The sequence below is a fragment of the Crocodylus siamensis genome, chromosome 2, assembly GCF_052110815.1.
Source record: "Crocodylus siamensis isolate JL-2025a chromosome 2, ASM5211081v1, whole genome shotgun sequence".
Lineage (NCBI taxonomy): Eukaryota > Metazoa > Chordata > Crocodylia > Crocodylidae > Crocodylus > Crocodylus siamensis.
The window spans coordinates 215,209,010-215,234,685 of record NC_143396.1 but is presented as its reverse complement, the minus strand read 5'-3'; the positions used below and the strand labels follow the sequence as shown (position 1 = coordinate 215,234,685).

General features: G+C 41.8%; 1 protein-coding gene across 1 annotated transcript in view; it reads left to right on the top strand.

Annotated features, from left to right (window-relative positions):
- Window positions 1-309: 309 nt before the first annotated feature.
- LRRC4C (leucine rich repeat containing 4C) overlaps window positions 310-25,676 on the top strand; it is an 826,012-nt gene continuing 800,645 nt past the window's right edge. Inside the window, exon 1 of the mRNA XM_090032958.1 lies at window positions 310-328. The gene's annotated coding sequence lies outside the window, so the exon portion shown is untranslated. The remainder of the gene's footprint in view (window positions 329-25,676) is intronic.

The window sequence follows — 25,676 nt, the reverse complement described above, 5'->3', positions numbered from 1 at the left end:
GAAGTTGTGGGGTATGGCCAATGGAGTGTACCCTGCTGCAGAATTTGGGGTCTCTGGACCCTGATAGACAAAGCCATCAGCATCACGGGGTGAGCAAGGGCTATGTATATATAGTCCTCATTTGCTTCACTCCTGCCTGCCCCTGGATATACACTGTTTGATTCCCATAGCCGTCCACTGCCATCTGCTCCCATACCAGCATGGCTGCCTGTTTTTCCACCAGTACTGCTTGTCTTGCTTCTGGATCCAAACTCACTGCAGCTGCTTTTGGCTCCACAGATCAAGCCTGGAAGGAGCCCTGCTGTCTGGATCCAACCCAGGGCCTGGGGTGAGTTTGACACCCTTGATTTAAGTCAAATCCAACTCCCTTCTATTAATCTCCTGAAGGAAAAATGTCCATGTGTCAGGTTAAATTCAGTCATGACATAAGCATTATCAGATCAAAGACTAGGGGAATTGAATGCATGCAGAGTTCACTGATACTAATGCTAATACTTACTTCAGAGATACATGGGTTATAGTCTAAGCGCATACAAATAAATATAGCTCCATTGAAATCATGCCAATAGGCTCTGGCTGATTTTTAGTATAAAATATGACCTACAGCATGATCACAATACATGTCAAATTTAGTATTTTTATTTTAGTTTGTTTGATTTTAATTGCCTTATATTTAAATTCACACAAATAGAGCATGGAATGTTTCTTTGGGTACTTTTTGCTGGGAGGTGAATCTCCTATGTTATTGTCAGTTGATGAGCCAAGACAAATGTCTGAAAGTTGATGAAACACTGTGAATATTTTCTTTTCTGATGAAAAGCCAGCATTCAAAAGCTTCTTGTTTGCTTGCAGGCTTACTTTGTGGGAGATGGGGAAACTGGATGTTGGGGAGGGGAATTTACAGCTGCTCATTTGTTGTTTGATGAGCTCAGGTGGAGGATATTACATACCCAGAAGGGACCCTAGTGAGCTGGCATGATTTGTTATTTCCAGCCATCAGTGTGAGCCGAATAAGCAGTTCCTGCAGTCAACTGATAGCACTTTATTTCCTACCAGCCTCTTCCTTCAAGGCCATATATTTCATCCTAATGGATTCTGTGGACTAAATTCCCTGTCCTCTGCTTTGTTCACCATGGGAGGAGGGGGTATATGGGCAGAGGGACTGCAACACAAGTAAATGTAATATACTGTACTGCTAGCAAAAGGATTTTTTTTACCTTTCACACAGGGAAATGGATATACCAGTAGTACCTTATGGAGGGACAATGCTTCTTATTTAGAAGTGAAAGTAATATCAGTATTCCTAAATTTTCTTTCCCATATTTTTCTACTACCTTTTACCTCCATTGAAATGCATTGGACCAACATTTTTTTTCTCCTCACATGTCCCTATTTAAAGCTTTCAAATGTTGGCACATACAGCATGGTGAAGATGCTAGGAAGCAGCCAAAAATAAAATCTGCAAGGGAATGTTAATCATCTCAATGGAAAGTAAGCTAGGCTGACACTTACCGCTGAGATCTTTATCACGATGTTGTCAGGTTTGTTTATTTATAGACATTTTTGATACATTCATTGCCTTAGCATCTGATCACTTGGCAATATTAATGTATTATGATTGGGAAGCTATATTGTCCCTATTTTATATGTGGAAAGCTGTGGCCCAGGGTCATGAAGGGGAAGATTTTTAGAAGCAGAAAGGACAGCTTTGTCTCTTAAAATCTCTTCAGCATCTTGTGTGAGGTCTCACAGGAAGTCTATGGCAGAAGCAAGATTTGAAGCCAATAAGTTTTTTTTGTTTTTTTTTTTTTTCCCCATTTATGCTCTCAGTTTGTGGGTTGTTTTTTTGTTTGTCTATTTTTGCTTTTGTTTTTGTTCTTTTTTGCGATGAGCTCTGCTTGGTCAGTGCAGATTAAATAGACTCATCAACCTCCTTTGTCTTTAGTCAGCTTCATTTTGTGGCTTGGGCTAGTGTGATGCTGTGAAATTTGGGTTATAACCATTGCATAGAAAAATGCTCATATTCCTCTTTCCAACTGCCTCTCTTCCATGCTCCCTTTTCTCTGTAAAGAAGAAGAAAAATAGCTTTGAACTAAAATATAAAAAAGATAGGCTGTATTTTCAAAAAAATGTTTGGGTATTGCAATTTCTAGTTGTCAAAACAGATGCCCTCTAGCTTTGATCAGAAAGGTGTCCAGTACCTCAAAGTAGTTAACTAAAATCATTGCATGTATAAATCAGGTTTGTGAAACATTTTTAACCACATGTAAAATGATTATCTTAAGATAGCTACTAGTTTATGCTCCATGCTATTGTGCATAATTTTATACTTTTTGCCCTGATACTTTTGACTGTACTTTAAGTTCTCTAATGCAGTCTACTTCGTAAGATTACCATGGCACCCTGGTTGAAAATCACTGTTTTAGAGGATTAAACTTCATGTTCTTATTTAAAAAATTAGAAGAAATGGTTCACAAATGTTCCAGAAGTTCTCCTCTCCCTCTCACTCGCTTGATTTTTCCTTGGATCTTTCTTATTAATTGGCAAGCAGGGTAGCTGCTTTCTGTCTGCAAGCCCTTCGGTGCCTGTTCTTCACTGTTGACTCCTTCCCAGTGATGGCTGGCTTTTGTTTTTTCTTGCATCTTCATTGCCTCGCCTGGGACACCCTTCCACATGTCTATTCCATCCTTTGCCAGGCCTGGTAGGCCTCCTTCCAGCTGAGACCCCCAGGTCAGGAGCCTGCAAATTCCAGAACTGCTGCAGAAGCCCCTGGCCCATAAGCTAACCTGGTCTTGCAGCAGCGGACACCAAGCCTTACCTCTGGAAGTCTTATTGCTTCCTTAATTTGGTTGCATGTTACCAAGCTGATCCATCTCCTTGACTCAGGCTGGTCTGCCTGGCTCTCAGCAAAAGTTGTTTGGGACGGTGCTGTGTCTGCTTTGGATCATGCCTCTTAGTTGAAGTAAAAGCTGCAATCTCCACAGATGCACATGCTGCCCTGGAAGACCACCACCTCACATGGCAAGCTCTCCCTGATAACAACTTGCTAGATGGAACAGATCATCCTCTTCCCCTGCTTCCACCCCGCCCCACCTCTTCTGCTGCCTTTTTTTTTTTTTTACTTCAGTGTTTCATGCTCAGCTCCATACTTTTATCTTCTGTTTTTAACATTTTTATTAACAAAGGTTTAAAGGTAAGTCTTTTTCCCCCCCTCCTCTTTCTTTTCTCTGGTTCAGATTTGTGTTTGCACGCTTAACAGTGCTAACATTATGATTCTTAACACAGCACCTTGGTAAACAATCACTGTGATGTACTATTCTATTTTCTTCCCACAGGGGACAGGATAGGATGTCATCTTAGAGGTTCACACTTGACAACAGTCAAGTTTCAACCTAGTTTCGATATAGTCAATTATATAGATAAACCAATCTTCCTAATCCTTCTGTCCTAAGCTATGTACCTTCACTATAATTGCTAGCAATGCAGTACAGACACAGAAAATCTATTACAATATTTGAGCAAAATTGTACAATTCTCTTATGTGGCTATACAGGCAGTGCATCTTAACAATTCAAGCAAACTTTTTTGATAAAGAACCTATCACTTCAAGAACGTATTTCTAATGTAACTGAAAATAACAACAAGAACTATATTTGCAGGTTACTTGATTAACTTCAGATACCATTTCAGAGGTACTACACTGTATATAAAGTCCTCATATGTTTTTCTGCACTGATTCCACAATTCTGAAATGAGGATATTGGATTTCATTCTGTTTCATTATAAACAGAGATTAAAGCATTGGATAACTTTGCAGAACATCAGGTAAAAAGGTACCATTGTATACTTGATCTTCTACACTGAGGCTAGATAGATATATTCAAAAAGCCCAGGGCAGATGCAAGCCAACTTATGCAGGTTTCTCTAAGTTGACTAGGTTATTTTGGGAGAGAACAGAACACAAGGTTGTTCTTTGGTGGGGTGGTAGGGATGGGGGGATGCCTGTAAGATGCCTGTACTGCCAAGCTCAGCAGGTGGGGGGCACTTCTGTATGGCTCCCAGCATGCCAGAGGCTGCTGAAGGCAGCTGAATACAGATGAGCAGCAGGCTAACGCAATTGACAGCAGGGAGCTGGGGACATATGCCAAGCAGACAGCCATGGTGGGGGTGGGGGGAGAGGCTGATGTTTCTGTTGAACAGGTATTACTCTCGCTGTCTGAAAGCTGGACAGATCTGGCTGTCTTTTGTTGGACAGATCTGACTCTGGCTCTGGCTCTGGTTCTCCACAGCCCTGTGTCCCGCCAGCTCTCAGCTGCAAGCAGGGGGACAAGAGGGTGGCAGGGGCACAATAGATTTGGTGCTAACTGAACTCTGACCTCCAGATCCAGCTCCGTGCAACAGATGCATCAGTCCCCCACACCCCACCTAATGGAGCACCACAAAGGAGCCTGAGAAGCCAGTGGACAGTGACCTAACATGAATCAACAGGGGATCACACACACACATACACCCAAGAACCCCCTCAGACACCCAGAAGCACTCTCCACTCCCCTCCCCCGCCCTTGCAGGAGGCTGACGGAGTGGTGCTGAGCCCAGCCCAGCCCCCTGTCTCTAGCCACTGCTCAAGAGGAACTGGGCTGGGCAGTGTGGGCAGCTCCGCCTCCTGCTGGATTACACCCTGTACCCTGCATGCCTGCTGCTTCCTGCAGCAGTGCCACTGACTTGGGATGGGGTGCTGGTGAGGAGACCAGAATACAAATATGTGCCATTTTCCCTAAGACCAGCTCTAAGTTGGATTAGACCAGTCTAACTGAAAACAATGAAATCTAATACCACATTGGTCCAGGTCTATCTTAGACCAGTTTCCTCCATTTTTAAACCAGTCTATGCCCCAAACTTCTGTTCTGTTACAGATAAACTGGTTTTGGATCCCTTATATCAGTTTATGTATTATTTCTGTAATTGGCCTAATAGAATTGACCCATTCACATTAGCAGTTTGGGTCTGATACGTTTTTATTTGTCGGTTTGTCTGTTTTATTTATTTATTGCTAGTAATAGGATAGCAGCTAGAATATACCTAAAGGTTTTGAGTTATCTGGTAAGAATAAACAGAACAGAATCATATCGAAACCATCCTCATGTCTCAAGACTGGGTAAAAAAAATGTGACTAGAATTCTTACAGAAAACAAGAATTGGTTGAGGTTTTTGAGTATTTCTACTCCGCTTGATCATTCAAGCCTGCTTAATGTCAATTCACTTCATGGGAAGTTGCACTTATTGGAAAAATATTTTTAGAGTAGCAAATCTTTTTTTTGTAACTTAATAAAATGTATCTACTTACTATCTATTAAAATAAATGACTTTCCTTCCAATGTGAATTAGAAAGCAATTTTCTTGAATTTTTGAGCTGACATTGCCTAAAACAACATGAGCAGGGTTTCAAGATTTTTTTTTTTTATGAGAGAATATGGCTGGAGACCTTCACAGTTTCAAAATCATCAATAAACATACAATCCAAATGCTTAAGCAGATGAGCGCCCCCGTGTTCCCCTCAATAATGCTGCTATTCACTTATCGCAACAAGCCTCTTTCTACCTGGACCCCTAACTGAGACCATTGCACCTTGCTCTGTCATCTGCCACCACTGACAACAATCTGACTTCATCCTCTTTGGAACCACCCTTCAGATAGGGGTGATTTGATAGCACTATTCAACTAATACATACTAACACACAGTTTATTGATTTTTTTCAGCATGTCATACATTTGTAAAAGGTCACTAAATTCTATAAAACACTAATTTAATACTGAATATACTGAAAACTGAATGTAAAAAATTTTAATGGTGTGCGGAATTAAGTGTAAACATGCACATGCACACACTTGTGCCATTTTGCATTTTTTTTGCCACAGACGTTCACTCTTTTGCCATAGTTGGTAGATTTATTTATCAAGAATAAATGTGTATGGTCCATTCTTCTGACAGTGCCCCATGGATTTGCATCTCTGGTAGGTATGTGGGTGATGGAACACCTGGTTCAGAGTAAAATATCCCTAAGTCAGTGCTGCTCTGCCCAGGTTTCCAGCTAGGGGCCTACTGCAGAATTTGGGGACCCCAGAGTCCCAGTGGATTTGACTCTTAGTGGCAGGAGGATGAGCAACTTCTATGATGAGTCAACCATATTCTCCCTGTGGTCACTGGCCCAACTGCTGTTGCCACCCCACATTCCAGCCTAGATCTGTTATTGCTTCTGACCTGACTGCAGCTACCTTATACCCTGGGTTGGATCCAGTTCTGAGGACCCCCTGTGGTTTGTGTCCAGTCAGAGGCATGGGGCGAGTTTGACACCACTGCACTAAGTTAGTTATTTTATGTTCCCCTTCCTTCAAGTCTCTTGTTAAGACAAGCAAGATAATATTGAGTATTTCCCTCTAGCCCTTCAGTGGTAGGACTGTAATCATCCTGAAACCTCTGTTCATAGTAATTTCTCAGACCTATCATCTACCCTATTATGTACAAGCTGCAAATTTTCTAGGATTACAGCTTATATCAGGTAAAAATATAAACACAAAAATAATATAAAACTTGAGTGAATGTACACATGAGGTTTGTTTATCCAGAAATAGCTGGCTTCAGTGAATGTATTCTCCAGTGTTTTGTGTTCTTGGTGTAAGGCCTGCTAAAATTTTCATTTAATTTATTGATCCTCCAAAAAATGTTACGAAACTTAGCAGGCCTTTAATTTACCTTAAAGCACATGCCCCCAACTTTTATTTATTTATTTATTTAAGATTCATTTAGGTTCTCCACCGCTTTTTAAGGGTAAATATTAACAGCATTCTATTGGAAGTGGAACTTGGATACCAAGCTGATAAATTTATATTCTTATTAGCAGCAATGATAGTAATAATAATAATAATAATAATAATAATGAAAAAGCCACTTGTCAGATTTATAGCAGTTTGTGTAAAGTTGACAAATCTGTGTCCACAGTTCTTTTGCTTGCTATTTTGGCTTCAGTTTAAGGTTCCACAATAAAGAATTCCATAATAGAGCATGAGGTTAGAAATAATACCACTTGACAAAAAAAAAAAAATGTTTATTTTAATATCCTGTGATTTAAATTTCTGACTCTCTAAATAACTGTTTAGAGAATGCCATTTGATTTTCTATTGTGACAGTAGTGTATTGTCACAAGCTCGCAGAACAATACCTGTTTAATTTTCTTTCTAATATTTTGATTAATAATTCCAAAAAATCCTACTGTCTGGCTCAGGAAATGGTGGTCCATTTTAACAGCCTGTGACATGTGCTTCTATAAAAGGTCATATGTGTTAAAGAAAAATGATTTTGCTGATGGTTTGTTGCAAGGTCCCTGAACCAGGTATGGTTGTTTGGCTTGTGGTACACATCAAAGATACCTTTTTCTTTCTTTCTGCCTTTTCCTCTCCTTACATACCTTTTAAAAAGCTTCCCTGGACAACTCTGAAAGGAGGCTTGTGTGTTTTGGTTTGGATTTTTTTACTTGCTATATTTGTTATTTGGTTCCATGATGCGTGTGATGATACTAGCATTTTATTTTCTATTGCTATCAATAATATTTTATAGTGTTTAAAAAAAATATTCACTTTCTAAGTATTCTAAATATTTATCTCTAAGCAAAATTACACTAGCTGTGTAAACGTATTTTCTCTAGAAAGGAGAAAAATGCATTATTTTATATAATATTTTTAACTTCACCCTTAGTCATATGAAATCAAGACTTTATATAATTATGGAATGGACTTCATTTAGAAGTATAAAAAAAAAGGAAAATACAGATCACTGAAGTTTGAATGAGTTTTATCTCCTTCTAGCATTGCCTTTTTTACCTGCATTTAGAATTGAAATACTGGTTTTGTACAATTTATTTAATAACTTTAAATAAAAAGAACTGAACTGCCAAAGCTGGAAAAAAAGAACCATAATTATGTGCTAGCACTTCACATTTTTTCCCTGTCTTATTTAAGGATTTGTATTAAACATTTAATAACTTTGTTCAGAAATACACTGGCTGAATAGAAAAATATATTTCTATCAAAACATGAAAGACGTCAAATCAGTTTATTTTTAATGATTATCATACAGTTAAAAAAAAAAATCTCTCTCTTGTCCTGCTTCTGCCCACCTTCTCACCTCCCTCACCCCACAGCTGGTGCGGCACATGTACAAAATAGCCCATTACACTCTTCACATGTTAAAAAATAGGTATGTAAGGACCTTGATGAGTGGGAGGAGAAAGTAAGAGTTTTAAGTACAGCGTACAGAACACAGTAAGAGATATGCAATTCCATATTAAATAGTGTAAGTGCAGTTGGGTGGCAAGGTGTATAGAGACTTATAAAAAAAAGTGCAATGGAAAGAAATGAGAGAGAGAGGGAGAAAGCAAGCAAAGCAGCATTACTACTTTCTTAGCTTTGAGTGTGTATGAAGAAGTGGTGCTCAGCTTATTCAAGGGCTGGATGAGTGGTTCAAGGCCAGCCCACAGGCCAGACCCAGTGTATAGGGTGACTTCAAAGGTGTAATATGGCATGCTGGCCTGGTTCCAGGCATAAGCCTGACACTTGACACTTCCAAATGCATTGGATTTGGCTGCTTGCTGGTTTTATCCTGAAAGCCAGATCTGGCCACTTGTCAAACCAACCCTGCACACTGGGCTTCTCGCAGGTTTGGAAATTTGTCAGCAGGGGAACTGCATCTAATGCTGGCACCACTTCCCATTGCCAAATGTTTGGAACTGTGCGGAGACCCACAGCCCACATGATTTGGCCTCTTGGGGCAGAGTTTGAGCACACCTGGTCTAAAAAGAATAAAAGGATCCTAATAAATTCATCCCCAGCTAGGGGGATAGGAAACTTCCTCAGCCTGAGGAAGGGGTTTTAAACACGAAAGCTTGCTTAGTTTTTTCCCCCCAACTATTTAAGTTGGTCTAATAAAAGATATCAGATTCATCCAAAGGACCTTGTCTCCCTGGGTAGGGAAACTTAGACATCTTATGTTGTTTAACTAGCCCAAGACCAAAGAGGGAGTAGGTGGCCAAGATGCATTAGGACACAGGATTTTCTGATTATATATGGTTCTTATATTAATTATACTAATAAAGGGAGGGGGTAGATATAATGCCATATATTCTTTTCTTTAATATTAGAATATAATGTTTACTCAGGTTTTATATCTCTGAGAGAGAATTAAGTATGATGTATACTGGAGCTATTGTTATGAAATACCATTAGTTAGTATTGTTTTACTGATTTAACTTCCAAAGCTCCACTGACACAGTTTGGGGATTGTTTTAAATGTCAGTGAGGTAGTATGCCCAGCTTTTCTGCTTTTACATTTGGTATCCAGTATAATTTTAGAGCTGGTACTCTGTGTCCAGGCAACATAAAGCAATGGATTCTGCAATGGACCCTCCAGCCTTCATTCAAGTTTATACCCATGGAGTTTCCATTATGTCAACACTAAAGCAATTGGTGCTATTTTCTATTGCATCTCATCGTCACCATCTCTAAGCAATTCACAGGCATTAACATACTAATCTTCAAAATGTGTGAGAGGTGGTGGAAGGCAGGACAAGGTGGCATCTTAGGAAAACACTGGTTCAGAGAGGTCAGGTCCATGTTAACATGGTAGCATAGCATCTGATGAAGTATACCTATAAAATCTCATAGGTAAGCCTTGCCCCTATTTTCTACATGTGAAACAAAAGCAGAGAATGCATGGTTTTTCCAGGTTTATACCTAAACATGTGGCAGGTCCACCTTATCCATGAAGCCAGCATTTTTGTGGGCATTTGTTTACTAAGGAATGAACTAAAGGTATGTTTATGCAATCTCTGTAGTAATTCCAAAATCAGTGCCAAGAATAAGCCCTACATGTGCCATTTGTTAAACAAATGCAGCATGGTTACTGATGCTGATGCCCCCAGGAGGATTCCTGAGACAGAAATCCTGAGAATGCCCCTGGGTATGTGCCAAAAAGTTATTTCACTAAATAGCAGATGTAGACTAGAAGTGAGCGTGGCATGACTTGTTTCCTGATGACTATCTCAATGTCAGTTTATGCAAGTGGTAAAAGCAGTAAAACAGTCATTAGCAACCTGCAACCACTATTCAACAGGGCAAGAGTTAAATCTATGAGCTCCCAGCTAGAACTCAGGGGGGAAGTGCTGAATCATGTCTTTGCCAAAATATGTGGTCAATTTGCCAATTTTGACTTAAATTTGGCCATTACTTTTGCCTTTAAAAAATTCTGAAATGTTGAAACTGTTTATATTAGCATTTCCCAACTGAAGTATTAAAATTTGTAGGTGTGCCCAGTTGTGCAGAGAAGGGATTTGGATGCATCTCCCCCACCTTTGAGAGGAGTGTCCATTGGGATATCAGGTGTAAGCTGTTGCTGCTGCCTCAGTTTCATGAATAATATCTATGTCCTCTTGTGATTTTCTAAAAATCTTTTGTTATAAATTTTCTTTGCTTCTAATTAGAATGTAGCTTAAAAGGCCTCCAGATCCTTTTTTTTCCTTGATAGAGAAGGGATTTTAATTTTGAATTAACCCAAACTCTCAACCAAACTAAATAAAAAAAAATCAGTTATTGGCATAGCTCTATTCCCCACTGCCTGAGAAATCCCGATTCTCCACTGTCTTTTTGTTTTGATATTTACAACCCATCTACATTTTGTTAGCTCTCAAAGCCCTCATTTATTGGGTATATGTTTTTTTTTTTTAATCTTTAATCATGCACTCTAACTAGATCAAAATTAAAATGACTTGACCCAAGCAGAGGTGAATCAGGTTCTATTACAGCAGATCAGTGGAATAACAACAAAAGACAGCTCCACACTCAGTATGCCTAGTGTGTTTTCAAGCAGCATTAATTTATAAATAGTAGTTACTATGAACCACTGGCATCTTGTAGCAGAGGTTAGGGACTTACGTAAATTGCATAATCATTTGATACAGTATAGTGAATATTATCAGGAGCTTGATACTTCAGCTACTTGTACAATTTCAGCTCATATGGCAGAGACAGGAACTATGGTATTCATGGCTATTTGCTGGCCTTTGGGAGATGACTTGTTGGCTGTACCCTTATTTTAAAATAACATGCAACAATATTGCAGAGCAATGCATTACAAAATAACAGTATGAAAAAATAACAGCTTATCAACTTTGCTGGTTATTGCACAGAGCCAAAAATGATTTGGTTGCCTGGCTGTCAGTCCACTGCACGTTCCACTCTAGAGCTGTAGTAGCATTGTGTGAACTCTAGTGTTTCAGCCATTTCTGGAGAATGCCCTAGGTGAAGGTTAGACAAACAATGGCGCACATGCCATAGGCAACTGTCATGTGGGCCACCTGAACCCCAGGTACTCAATACTAGGAAGCACCAGAATGAAGGTCGAAAGGGCTCAAATCTATGGCTGTGTGGAGCAGAACTGGGTTAGGATGCTGCTGGGAATGGGTCACCACTAGCAGCCAGGTTCATGCTTCCCTGGCACTGCATCTGCAGTCAAAATCAGGGCTTCGGATCCTTATTCACCATATATAACTGGGGCAGTTGGAGACCCAGTTTAATTTAGTTCTTGACAATGATATCTCTTTTACAGCATGGTTACATCCCTGCTCTGCTGCACATAACCAGAGCTTTACCTTTCCTGGGTGAGTTTATACAAGATGCTTTACTGAGCAGTAGACTAACCTACTGTGCAGTAAGGCTTCACCGTTTACTGTGTACAGCAATGACTATGCAGTAAATTAAGATCGTGCATGGTTTTCTACTACCTGTAAATACAGGAAGTAGATTAACTGCACATTAGCTACTGCATGGCACCTTTCATTTCAGTGGCTTACTAGGAGCAAATTGATCCCAGTCAGCCAAGGCAGAAGGGGGCAGGGGAGCTGTCCCCTCCCGCACAGCTACTTCCCAGGCCCCTGTCCTGATTGGCTGACTGGGGCAAGGGGCTGGGAAAATGTCCTGAGCAGGGCATGGAGCTTGGAAACAGCAGCCAGGGAGGCAGGGCAACCCCTCCTCCCCAGCCCCTGGAGCCCAGGCCTGACCATGATGCTCCCTGTGCTCCCCCCAGCTGCTGTATGGGAGCAGAGCAGGGCAGGAATAGATGTACTCTAAGGGACAGCTTACTGCACATAAAGCTTTCTGTACATTAACTGTATGTGTAGAGATGCCCCCTGACTCCATTCCAGCTCCCCAGGTGCAAATTCTGTTAGGTATTAGGGCTGTGCAAAAGTTTGCCACCTGTTTCATTTCAACACTGTTTCATCTTGTTTTGAGCTCGAAACAGCAAAATTGAAATTAAATGAAGGGTTTCAACACAGCCTTGAAATGAAAGATTTTGAAAGTTTCTAAATGTTTCAAGTTTCAAAGTTGAAGCTGGGCTTGCCTGCAGGGAAACAAAGTAAGGAGAGGGAGGGAGAAGCAGGGGGAAGGACACAGTGAGGGCGCGCCTTAACATACGCACTGTGGAAGAAGCTCCTGCAGGAGAGGAAAGAAAGGCTCTGGCACAGTTCAGATGCCTGAGATGCTGCTGGAGCTACTGTGCTGCTGCTTGCTAAGTTATTATTTTACCTGTTGTTATTTAAAGTGCTAGATCGGACTGATGCTGTAGGGGAGGAGGCGGCTTCATTGGGGCACACTACCGTGTCATGTAGAGGCCCCAGTGCCGGTGAGGGTGTGCCTTACACACACACGCGCGCACACACACACACACACACACACGCACAAATTTTGCTCGTCAGCAGCTTAGGTGAAGGGGTTTCTGGGAAACTTCATCTCATCTCCTTGCAAGCTGGCAGGCTTCATGGCCTCAGCAGAGGCTACCATCCCTGCTGTTTTCATCTGAATCTGCCAAAAAATGACCAAAGTCATAGACAGTTTCATGCTTCTCCATGATAGCCTATGGGTGAAATGCTGAACTAGTTTCAATGAAATGAAACAGAACAGTGCTTTCGAAACAAAACTAAAGTAAAAATGAAACACTGTCCCATTGAAATGGAAGTCAAAATGAAATGGTGCTGTATTGTACAGCCCTATTAGGTATGCCATTTGGGGAATGAGGGAGGTGAGGATCATAGTGGCAGTTAGGCAGGGGTAGGGCTTAACCTGTTGTACCTGCCAAAACGTTTAGGCACCACAGCTCTAGATAATACTTTGATTCTATATGGGGGTATGTGAACATCAGGTCTGAGGCAAATTGATGGAATGTGACATGCTGGATTGTCTTCCACTACTATTTTCCTTATTACACTTGCATTTTTAAAGATAAGACTTTATTCTCTAATCAGGCAGAGACATTTTCATTAGTGGTAAAACTCACTTTATAAAAATGCAACAAAATACAAAGTTTTGTATATCACGCTACAAGATATTGCTGCAAAAAAATTCACCTGCCAAGCTGTACATTAGTGTAAAGGAGATGGAAAGGAGAGAGACTTGTAATATTCTGGCCCTGATTGCAATGGGGATATATGTATTAAAAAGGAAAGAATTTATTTTTCTTGCTATGCATGTGTCAGACAGCGAGAGATTGAAATTACCTGATGCTGATTTTTAAATGAGGATGCAGCATTTTTTTCTAGGCTTCTGTCAATGTGCTGATGGAACTCAGGCAGGAAAAAGGAAGTGATGCCCTATCAGTTTCCATTCTGATGAGTTCTGAGCCTTCTCTTTTTGAATCTTTTCTGCCACTTTCCTATTTCATAAAGAATACGAGCCAATTTATGTTTAGATATTTTTCATATATTTGCTTTTCCCAATTAATCAAATCCGACAAATCAATCCATTTCTATTTGAGCTAGGAGAGATCTGTGAAAGGTTGTTTCTCTAATAAACCCATGATGGCAGCAAACCATCAGAGCACAAGAAACATTAGATTTCACGTGAAGTGCTAAAAACAGCTTTGGGTAATGTTGACCTTGTAACTCAGAATCTGACCAAAAAAACACCATGTTTAGATTTTTAGACAAAATAAGTCTTTACCCTGATCGCATTGGGACAGGTTAACAGCTCTGTAAATAAGGGTGGTAAAATTTATTGCATGTATTGCAAGGTATGACCATCAGGAGTGGGGAAAGGGATGAAGAAAGGTATTTATTAGCTTCTGCATCTCTTGGCATTAAGCAGAAACCACAGCACAGTTTTAGTAAGTATTTAATTGGGCCCTGGATGCTTTTATTGAAGGTTTTGAGGGTATTAGGTAGGGGCAAGATCTATAATTTTTGGCAGCCACTTTAGTCTTCATGTTGTAGATCTACAAAGAATGCTATGATTTTGACCTTTAGACATATAGGCCACATCCAGACAAGCGTGGATTTTTGATTCCTGGAGACAACAAGCATCAGTCCACCTCGAGCTGCCACTAGTTGTCCCTGGGGAATGCCTGGGCCTCACTCCCTCTGGTGTTCCCCCTGCCATCTCCTCTACCCTGGATGGGGTTTGGGGAGGCTGTGGACAGCACTGAGCTAGCCCTGACAGCCTTACCCGGTGTCCCGGGGGCCTCCTGGGGCTGCAGCAGTACGTATCCTGCTGCTTGGAGCCTAATCAGCAGCTGGACCATGCTCTGGTTTTGAACAGTGTGTACTGCTTCCATGTGCACCACTCCACTTCTTTTTGCATGTTTCTTTTTTACCCCTGAATATCCAGAGGTCAACCCCTTCCCCCCCTGTATCCCCCCTTCAATGGTGCTCCCTTGCACTGCTGAGAACATCTGAATGTACAGTATGTGGCACAGCAGACATGTCTGCTGTGGCATATACCTCATGGCCATGCTCGTCTGGACACAGCCATACAGTCCTTCTGGGTGTGTACCCAGACTAATAAATCTGGGGTCATCCCATACATCCAAGGAAGGAGCTGCACGACTGGTATTGTGACATTAAATTTCTTTTTTGTTAGCCTGGCCCCTTTATCAGAGCCAGATAATCTTGGAACTCTGTTGGAGACATCTTGTGAGCTATGTAACAAGCAAATGTTGGAAGTAGCATAGCTTCAGACTTTTCAAAATAATTCATTTGTTGGTTAACCATAATGTTCTGGTTATGGACTCTTGGTTAAAACAGCAAAGAAAAGCCTAAGTGTATGCATCTCAGCTAGTGTTCCATGTTCTTTTGGCTCACCCTACGCAGGTTTCTCTCTCCTACTACCCTGGTCTAGGAGACAGGCTGCATGTGTGCAGTAAACCTTCCTGGCCTTGTCCAGCCATTCCAGATTCAATTTCCTAGCTTTTAGAAGAACAGCTTTCTTATCCTTGTGACCTGCTACCTCAATCCTTTGTTTTCACTCCTAGCCATGCTCTTTTCACATATACTTCCTGAGGATGGACTGAGGACACAAATCATTGTCTATACGCATCTTAAATGTCCCCTTGTCAGCAATTTTAAAAGTTAATGTCCAGTCATTTGTCTGCATTGTGTCTCCAAGGGAGCTGAGCTGGTGGTGAGTGTTTTTCAGATGTGGGAGAATGGAATATTTCCTAGTTTATTATTCCCCTGTTTCTGAGAACTTCACCTGTATGCAAAGCAGGTAATAGAACAAACATTCATGAGCAAATCAAGACACAGTTTTACTAAAAAAATAAGATGATTCCCCACATTCCCCATACCTTAATTCAACTCTTTTGAATGACAGTGCATCTCTGTAGCCTGTTTTCTCCCCTTCAGTTGTGTGCTTCCAGTTCTAGAATTTGGGTACATTCAAGAACCAGTATCAAACTCCTTATTGGTTCAGACGTTTGTAATGCTAATGGAGCATGGGAACAATAATCTGTTTTGGTCAACGTGGTATGGTATTAAGGAAACAAAATAGGTGACCTACTACAAAATGTAGTAAACAAAATAATAATGATATGGTGGTAAGACAGGATAGGTAACTTTGTCAGTTGGTTTACACAGTTAACACCATGTAACAGGGGGCCTTCCCAGGGCCGGTTAGACGTTAGCTCTCCCACCTGTTTCTGGGCTAACCACATACCTCTCTTGCTGCCATGCCTTTTTGTTTAATAATTGGTGTCTTAATTAGGCAGGAGGCTGCCCTTTGGCAGTCCTTTTCTCCTGGACCTATGTATACAGCTCCAACCACCCCTGTAAATCCCAAGGCTTGCAAATGATCCACACACACACACAATGTTCCCTCACACCTCAACTGGAGCTCTTGGATTTCACAGGAACTCTCACTACCTCCATGGAACAGCAAGTCATTGTGCTCAACCTTTAGGTCTTTTTTTTGACCCACACTCGGCCTCCTAGTGGTAGAGGACTTACCAGGGTCAGGACTTGCCCCTGACTCTCTGGCTGAGCCTCCCCTCCCAATTTGACCTCTGGCCCAAACTATGGCCTCAGGCATCCACAAAGATGCCTTGGTCTCTTCCTCACACATGGGGTTCCTGCTATGACTACTCTAGGGCCTCTACACCATGCCCCACCCTGGGGTCTTCTCATCATCCTCATAATCAAGTACACACGGGGATGGCCCTTGTGCTGCCCTTCAGGCTTACTCTGAGTTCGGCCCTACTCAACATGCCCCCGGGACTACCCTGCAGGTCTACTCCCATTCAGCCCTACTCAGCCACCCTCACGCATAGCCCTTCAGGCCTACTCCCATTCAACCCTACTCTGTGCAGGGCCACCTATACCCCTGCCCTTTCAGGGCCTTCACAATTGCCTTCTCTCTCCAGGGCCAAACAGCTATCCTCAACCAGGGCCTTGGGGGTCTTCTTCCCCTGAACACTCAGGTGACCGCAGCCATGCCTGGCCCCACTCCCCTTTTGGGGTCTTCTGGCAGGATGCAGTTTTAAGTCATGCCCAGGACCAAGAGCCTCCTGCTTTTACCTTCGGATGTTCCTGCTGCAGCTCAGCCAGGTGATGTTTCCACTTGGGCTGGCAGTGGCAAGCTGCAGCCTTTACATAGCTTGGTCTCAAAATGGCTGCTGCCATCAGGCACTTGGTGGCTGCCTGACTGCCTTTAAAGTGGCAGGCACTCAAAGGTGGACTGCCACACACCAATAAGCTTCTTCATCTCAGTGGAGATAGTGAAATCTTAATTATCATCTGACTCCTAGAGTCAGCTACTCAGTGGCATGGTGAAGAACCAGAAACAGTGTGTATTCATGGAAAGTATCCTTATGGTGAGCCCATTCTGCAAATAACTCAGGGTTTATCTCTCTTCAGCACCATTAGTCCACTCCCTCTCACAAATGCTATTTTCCGTGTGTGTGTGTATCTATATATAAAAAACACATATCCCAAACAAACAGCAATGTGAATTAAATGAGGAAAGTATCTCCAGAGTTGGAACGAAACTATTGCAGGTCAAATAACTATCTATACCGAATCACAGTATCATCATTACATTACAAAACATTCTGACCCTTTTTGGAGTGTTCAGTTGTTGTTGGTTTGCTGCATATCCTTTTTCTTTCCTCAGTCAATGAAAGACAGTTGTTCTGATTACTAGTTTAGTAATCTGGGACAACTGGGTGCCTAAGTTTATGGATGTTTCATTAACCCCATGGACCATGCTCAATGGAATAATCATCCATTTAAAGCTTAGGGACTTGAACATAATACATTTCACATTTCCCAGACAACTGTTTGCATATTTGACATATGAATTTGAAAGATTTTATCTTTTCAGTCCCTGGTTTCAGGGGATATTCACCAAGTGTTAGTCATTGCTCTTCTGCTACATTAAGACAAAATCTGTGCAAATGTGACTTCTCTGTATCTAGATGTAACTGGTATCCCCAGCCTTTAATTTTCACAAATGAACAGTTCGCTACACTTAATTTCAAGGACAGAGTACCTGGGCTTCTGCTTAGCAATTTGCTACTTGGTTAATCAGTCCAAGGGTATCTAAAGGGCACGTCATCTTACACGCAAAACCATTACATTAAAAACAGCCAGACTCTTTGCATTCTTCTTCTTCCTGAAATAGCAATATCTACTGGGCAAATTCTTGCTGAGAGGAGCTGCAGACCAAAATAGCATCAGTAAATAGAAAACACTGGCTTTAAATTAAACAAGCAGCGTAAGGAAATGTTATTTGCTAAAGTGTCTTTCCATAGTGAGTGTTGACTAAAAGCTAATATGTCAGGGTTTTCTTCCCAATTCTGTCCTGATATATTGTGTGGTTTTAAGGGAAATCATTTAACCCTTCACAAATTAGTAACATGTACCATTGATTTTTAGTAGGAATAATGCTCATAATGGGGTTATGTACCTTTTGATTCACTTATTTATTGACTTGTAGAATGGGTAATGTTTTTTGACCTGAAGTAATTCGTTGGTCTTGTAAGGTTTAACAAATATTTGTAAATTACTTAGGGTTAAGTTACACCTTACACTTAAACCATACTAAGGACTTTTAAAACATAAGCATCCCTATGTTAAATCTTGTCATCTAGGGTGAAGTGCCCTCTCAGTGTCTCAAAATTATGCCCTTTCAGGAAAGGGTTAACTGTGGGCTATGCTACCCAGCTTGTGTTAGGATAACTTCAGTCTGCTCCATGGAGCTAAAACAAGCAATTTGTAGTCTTCCAACATCCCGTAATGCACTGCTCCCAGGTCCTCCCTTTCACCCCCTGGCCCAGATGTCCTGGCTTCTAGCCACACCCCTGCTTTTCAGTCTTCTACTGGAAAATCTGAGCTGTGCAGTCAAGAAACTGTATTAAGCTTTGATGCAAGAGAGCTCATAGCCTGTTCTAACTTAACACTGCTTACCTTTCCACAGATTTAGTAGGGTCTAAGTGTATTGTCCCTCAGAAAGATTGTGTATTCATGGAAGGTGGTTTTAGCATCTGTTAAGGTTGCTTTTGAGAATAAAATTAAATAAAACAAATCAGTATAAACACACAACTCCTACATCAGTTTATTTTGAGAAGAAAATTCTATATATACCCATTATACTCCTCCACTCTTTGAATGTCAGCTTAACTCTGTCCTGAAGAACAGGCCAGAGTTCTTCATTTTCAGGACTTCTCAGAAACCATTAACCTTCAGAGCTAATGTATGTAAAACTTCAATAAATCAGATGGTAGTAATTCCCACCTAACATGTAAGAAGTTTTTTAGTAAACAGATATTTAATACATGCAAGCATTTCAAACTATAAAATGTCATGAATGGATTTACATTACTATGAGTAACTTATAATAAAGAACTCTTTGAACTGTAAATCTACTAGAGCTGGTTGTACAGACTTCCCCATTTTGCTCTTACACATTAAATACAAGGTTCCAATGTAGCACTTACATTTCTGTGCTTTACCACACAAACACATACCCATCTGACCTTTGTTCAGATTTGATTTCTCATTCTTTGTGTTGTGACCATAATATGTACTTTGTGTCACTGAGATTCTCTTCAGAGCTTGCAAAAAAATTGATGTCTCTTAGTTCTCTTCAGAATACTTCAAAACTCCATCAGCAAATAAACAAGCTGTGATCCTTTGGTTAAAGTTGACTGATCCTCTCTGGTGAAGAGAAACCTTTAGCCTCTTTCCATAATGGTATAGATATTAGAAACACGATATAAAATGTCCCTTCCTTGGATCTTAATAAGGCTCTAACTTACAGAGTACTATCTTTTCCTTTGAAACCCAGCTAATTCTAATAACAATATAGAAAACTTCACTGTCCTCCACTCTACTTTTGTTTCTGTATAACAGAGACATAATCCCTGATAAAACAAATTAGTTAGCAGCATTAGATTATTATTAGTTAATAATCAGGTGTTATTCCAATAGAAGGCTGCTCTGGTAAGTAACCTGGAATAACACCTGATTATATCTGAAGTGGAACAGATATTGAGACAGTAGACCTTTTAGAGATAGTTCACATTAACCACTTAATCAAGAGCCCTTTCTTTAAAATATATACATATAATCTAGTTCAGAGGTTGACCACCTTCAGTCCACAGGCTGGATTTGGCCCAAAAAGAGATAATATCTGGCCCAAAGCACCTCAGGGGATCAGCATCACACTCCAGCTGGGCATCAGTGGCATGACCCCAGAGTTCTACATCTTATCCTGTTCTATCGGTTCCTTCATAGAATCATAGAAGTTGGGTTGGAAGGGACCTTGTAGATCTCCAAGTCTGACCCACCAGGGCAGGAGAAAAAACTGGGCTGAAATGATCCCAGCTAGGTAGGCATCAAGCCTCCTCTTAAAGACCCCCAGGGTAGAAGCCAGCACCACTTCCCTTGGAAGTTGGTTCCAGATCCTAGCCACCCTAACTGTGAACTAGTTCTTACGGTTGTGTAATCTAAACCCACTCTCCAACAATTTGTGGTCATTATTCCTTGTTATGCCAGGGGGCACTAGGGGAAACAAGGTCTCTCCCAAACTCTTCTGGTCCCCCCTAGTGAGTTTATAGACTGTCACCAGGTCCCCCCTCAGCCTTCTCTTGTGAAGGCTGAACAGGTTCAGGTCCCACAGTCTCTCATTGTAGGGTCTGCCCTGTTGTCCCTGGATCATACGGGTGGCTCTCCTCTGGACCCTCTCAATGTTGTCCACATCCCTCCTGAAGTGGGGCACATAGAACTGGACACAGTATTCCAGCTGTGGCCTGACCAGTGTTGCATAAAGGGGGAGGATCACCTCCTTGGCCCTGCTAGAGATGCACCTGTGGATGCACGACAAGGTCCGGTTAGCCCTTCCAACCGTGACATCGCCTTGTCGGCCCATGTTCATCTTGGAGTCAGTAATGACCCCAAGTTCCCTTTCTGCCTCCATGCTCTCAAGAAGGGAGTTTCCCATCTTACAAGTGTGCTGCTGGTTACTACTGCCCAAGTACAGCACCCTGCACTTGTCAGTGTTGAAGCGCATCCTGTTTTTGCTAGCCCACCCCTGTAACCTATCCAAGTCTTGCTGCAGTCTTTCCCTCCCTACTAGCGTGCTCACCTCACCCCAAATTTTGGTATCATCAGCAAATTTAAACAGGGTGCTTTCACTCCGTCATCCAAATCACTGATAAAGAGATTGAACAGCGCAGGCCCAAGGACTGAGCCCTGGGGGACTCCACTGCCCACTTCTCCCCAGGTCGAATATGACCCATCCACCACCACCTTCTGCAGCATCTGGGGATCCAGAGAGGGTATCCTGATGGCCCAACTACCTACAATGTTCCTTCTATTTTTGCAGTCTAGGGTAACCATGTTTGTTGTAAAGAAATCTAGGATGCTGCCCTAGTCCATGCTTTGGGGGGGGAGGACTGATGCCCAGCGTAACCTACTTCCAGCTGCTGCTCAGGAGGAGCCAGGCTTGGTAGCGTTGGTGGGATTTCCATTTTCACCAAGCAGCTGAGACAGCGGGACAGCTTATGAAATCTGGGACTGTCCCAGCTAACCTGGGACATTTAGTCAACCTACCTTAGCCCAGCCCTCCCTACTCTGTTCCACCACAGAATTTAACTCTTTTTGTCACTACTGACTACTTGAACCAGGTTAGTGTAGGTGGCTTGAACACTCCAGGGGACCTAGATTTGCAGCCCGTGGCAGAGGGGCTGGGTTACATGTGGGGGCCCACAATGGCAAAAGCTCTGATCTATGCTTCTGTCCTCCACCCCTGGTTGACCTTGTTTGGGGAAGCTTACTTGGCATGATCTGGCAAGGAAGCTTGTCTACAATGGAGATATTCTATAAATCTTGAGAAACAGCCATGGAGCTAGTCTAGTAACTGTCATGCCTTACTCCTGAATGGTTTGGGTCACCTTTAGATGCCTTGTATGGGGCACCTGTGTAAAGAGAGAGCATAGAAACAAAACTCCATCTCTCCTTCCCACTATTTTATTATCTTTCTTTCAGCTGCCTGTGCCCCAGTTCTGCAATATAAAACCAATAGGCGGGTCCAGATGAGTGCAGACATGCAGTATGTGGCACCGCAGACCCATCTGTAGCACCACACATGTAGGTGTTCCCAGTGCCACTAATTTGCAGTGCAGGGGGGAGAGGGGTGGGTTGACACTGGGAGATCCTGGTGTCAGAAACACGTGCACCTTAAAAAAGTGAGGTAATGCACATGGTAGCAGTGTGCGCTGCTGGAAACAAAAGCCTGGTTGGCCAGGGCCATGCACTAGGCTCTGTGCTGCCAGACTGCCATGACTGCAGCACCCAGAGGTCCTCAGGATTCCAGGTACTGGCCTCAGCCTCCCCTACCCCACCCAGGGCAAGGTGCCTGTAATTGGGTGCCATCTTCAGTGGCATTTGAAAAACCTGAGGGGACACCTCAGAGTCCCTTTATATTCTACCTTTCCTCTGGGAACAAACTCCTCTTTACTTATCTGCCACAGCTTGATGTTCCTTGGTTCTTGAAGAGGCTGCTCCAGGGTTTCCCAGGTAGTATCTATGCTTGCACTCACAAAAAGTGAGGAGCTCTTGCTTTAAGGGCTAATTGCATGCTCCGACTTCCCCTTAACATTCCCCATGCCTCTCAGGTCTTATCCTTATGTCTCTGTCAGGGCTTCAGTCTTACTTGACTTCTACCCCTTTTCTCTAGCTAGGCCCACTAGCATATACATGCTAGATAGGACCCGATTCTGAGGCTGTAGCACTTTAATGAACTCTGGGACCATGACCCTATATAATGTGTCTACCACTGAGCCCCTGACCTTTGTTTGCTGCTCCCCTCTGGCATTGGGCTCTCCTGCCCCTTGTGGCTTGTGTCCCTCTGGCACTGGGCTCTCTGGGCCCTCTGCAGTTGTGCCCCCTTTCAGACACTAATGAGGTCTCCACCTCCCCTACAGCCTCATCCATAAAGCACTGGTTTTAAACTATAACATAAATAGTAAGCCCCTGGGCTTATACAAAAAGTTAAGAGCAGCAGTTAGCCTTCTTACTTGTTTTCATGGGCTCCCCACCTCCAAGTCTCCCCTGTCAGATGCTCCCACTTATAAAACAGCTATAGCTGGCTTGGAATTTGCCTTCCCTCCCCTTGGCTTGCTCAGGCTAGGGTTTATATAAATCTGGCCTTAGACTGTCTCACAGTCACCTGATAGACCCCGTTACCTGACTGGCCTGCAGGCTTGCCTTTTAACCCCTTTCCTGCTGGCAGGCTGTGCTTTGAAAATTCCAGTCTTAAAGGGGCACCCTGACTTCCCATAACAGGGCTAGGGTTCCCTGTTACAGTGCCACAAGCCAGAGTGTGCATGCACGGGCATTTCCAAGGAACAAGCAGCAGTGGCACATATTCTGCCACTGCTGCTTGTCCCCACGGAAATGCATGTTCCCACTCATGGGGATGTGCCCCATGAGTTTATGCATTTATCTAAAGTGAAACATTAACTTCATAAATATCTGGTCCTACAAAGTCCAATAATTGCTTTTATAGCAGAAATTTACTCTGCAGTTGAAAAATGGTTCTTTAAGATATCTGACGTATGCACATCATAAGTACCAGCAATCCTGTTGTTAGAAGAATGTTGGAAGAAGGGAAATGCAAATTCTGTATTTCAGAGGGAAGATGCAGTGGGAAAGTGTTTTTCCTAAATCTTGTAGAATACTCAAAGTGTATACTGAGAAGTATGAAAGAGCTACTTAGGAATAAAAACAAGGGCTTTATTTATTTAGCCGTGGAAGAACTTTTCTGGCTTGGTTTTTCTTTTCTTTGTAATAATTCACTTGGTAGAATGACTAATCCAGCAATGCTCTACCAGTGTTTTGCACTGACTATAGTGTTTGTTTGTATATGGTGAATATATGCCTCCAAAGTCCTACACATAGAACCTGAAAGTATGATTGCAGCTCCTGTGGACAGACCTGACCCTGGTTTTGACTAGTTATTCTAAACATTGGTAGCAATGGGCTGTGGCAGCTTGGACATGCACTCAGACTAGTCACCTGCATATTTACTTCAGAGATTGTAGCCTGCACTGAACTTGTGGTGTCACAACCACTGAGCTATTGACACCCACACTAGCTAGTTTCAAGTTAGGTTTGGTACATGTGTATGACCTGCAGTCACTCTTTTGAATTGCAAAGTGTTAGAAGCCACTTTTGAATGTGAATATGCCTACCTAAAAGAGCAAGTTGAACTTGGATTGTTTTCTTATGATGGCTATACAATTGTAGATTGGCATCTGTTCATGTGGCTTGAGTTTTAAAGGTTTACATCTAGCAGCTAGGAAAGGATTAGTATCTGCAACAGTTGTTGTTTTGCATGTGCCTGGGTGGGTGGGGAATGAAACGAGTATCATTAAAATAAAGCGCATACAAAAATTCCCTATAACTCACAATATCTCACCTGGATTGTGTTTATACGTGGATCTCTGTGTTTGGCTTCCGGAAAAAGAAGGGATTAGTTATGAAAACAAGAGGCTTTGTTTCTGTTGCAATGACCAGTCTCCCCAGACAAACTGTTCTTGTGAGAGATTTTTCAGTGCAGATTTTCAAATAGCCTTTCATAGATTCATTGAACTTAAAGGCAAAAGGAACCATTAGAGCAGCTAGCCTCTCAAGTCCTGTATATCACAGAACATTAAATTTCACCCACTTACCTTGGTATCTAGCCTTATTCTCATTCTTCTTCCCTTTGGGCATCCAGTCCCTATTATTTTTAATGGGTACAGGGTATCCCAGTCCTTTATCTAGTGTTGAATCATTTAATCTTTCCATTTCAATTTTGCAACATAAAACTTTTAGAAGGGGTTGAAGAAGCATCAACATCTCAACGCCATAATTATAGGGTACATAATCTGATTATATTCCTGCTTGAATTATTTTGTCATTACCCAGTCATGTAGAACTAATCACTGAGGACAAGGACATGGAACTTTTGGTTAGTATTAAGTTCTAGTTATATTATGTCTATAAGAGAGAGACCCTCTAGGTTCAGTTTAGATACAAACAAGTTATTTCAGGTTACAACAAAGCATCCGGTTGTGGTCACTGTCAAGAGTCAGGTTGCTATATCCAATATGGCTGCAAATATATGAATGTCTTCTAAATTCAGCTATGTTGGAAATATGGGTTTTGATTGTGTCTGTCACTAGTATTAAGAAATGCTACTGATTTTTCTCTATTTATTGTTGAATTTCCTATACTTGTATCCTTAGAAAGCTATCTCTTTGGGTAGCAAAAGCCCTTCTGCAAAATGAAGTAATTTATTTGATTGATGGGCTTTCATTCTTATTGACAATCTGGCACCTGTTTGGAGGCTGCCTTACCTCATGAAAAGGGTGCTTAGCAGATCTCACTAAATGTTAAGAACAGTCTTTACAACTTGCTTATTTGCTGCTGGCTATTGGAACACTAATAATAGAGACACAGGCAGGGTGTTCTCTGGGTACTAATGGGTTGAGCTGATTGCTTACGGCAAAGTTGTAGGCCATTAACTATGCACAATGGGTCATTAAACCCCATGAAATGTACTATCTTGGGGTCATTGCTATTATAAACGAAATATCTTTTTAAAATCACTTTAAATTGGTACCTTTTAAGTGTGTTTTTTCCTTGCGTTCCTGTTTTGTGTGCATGACTCCACTGATGATGATGTTTGTTAAGCACTAATAATGTTCTCAGCTTTGATTCACCTCATTCTTTTAGTTTTGTTGATCCCTACTTATCACTTGTTCTTCCTCAGATCTTCCTTTAAAAAAGCTACTTTTTGGTGATTAAAATATATGTATA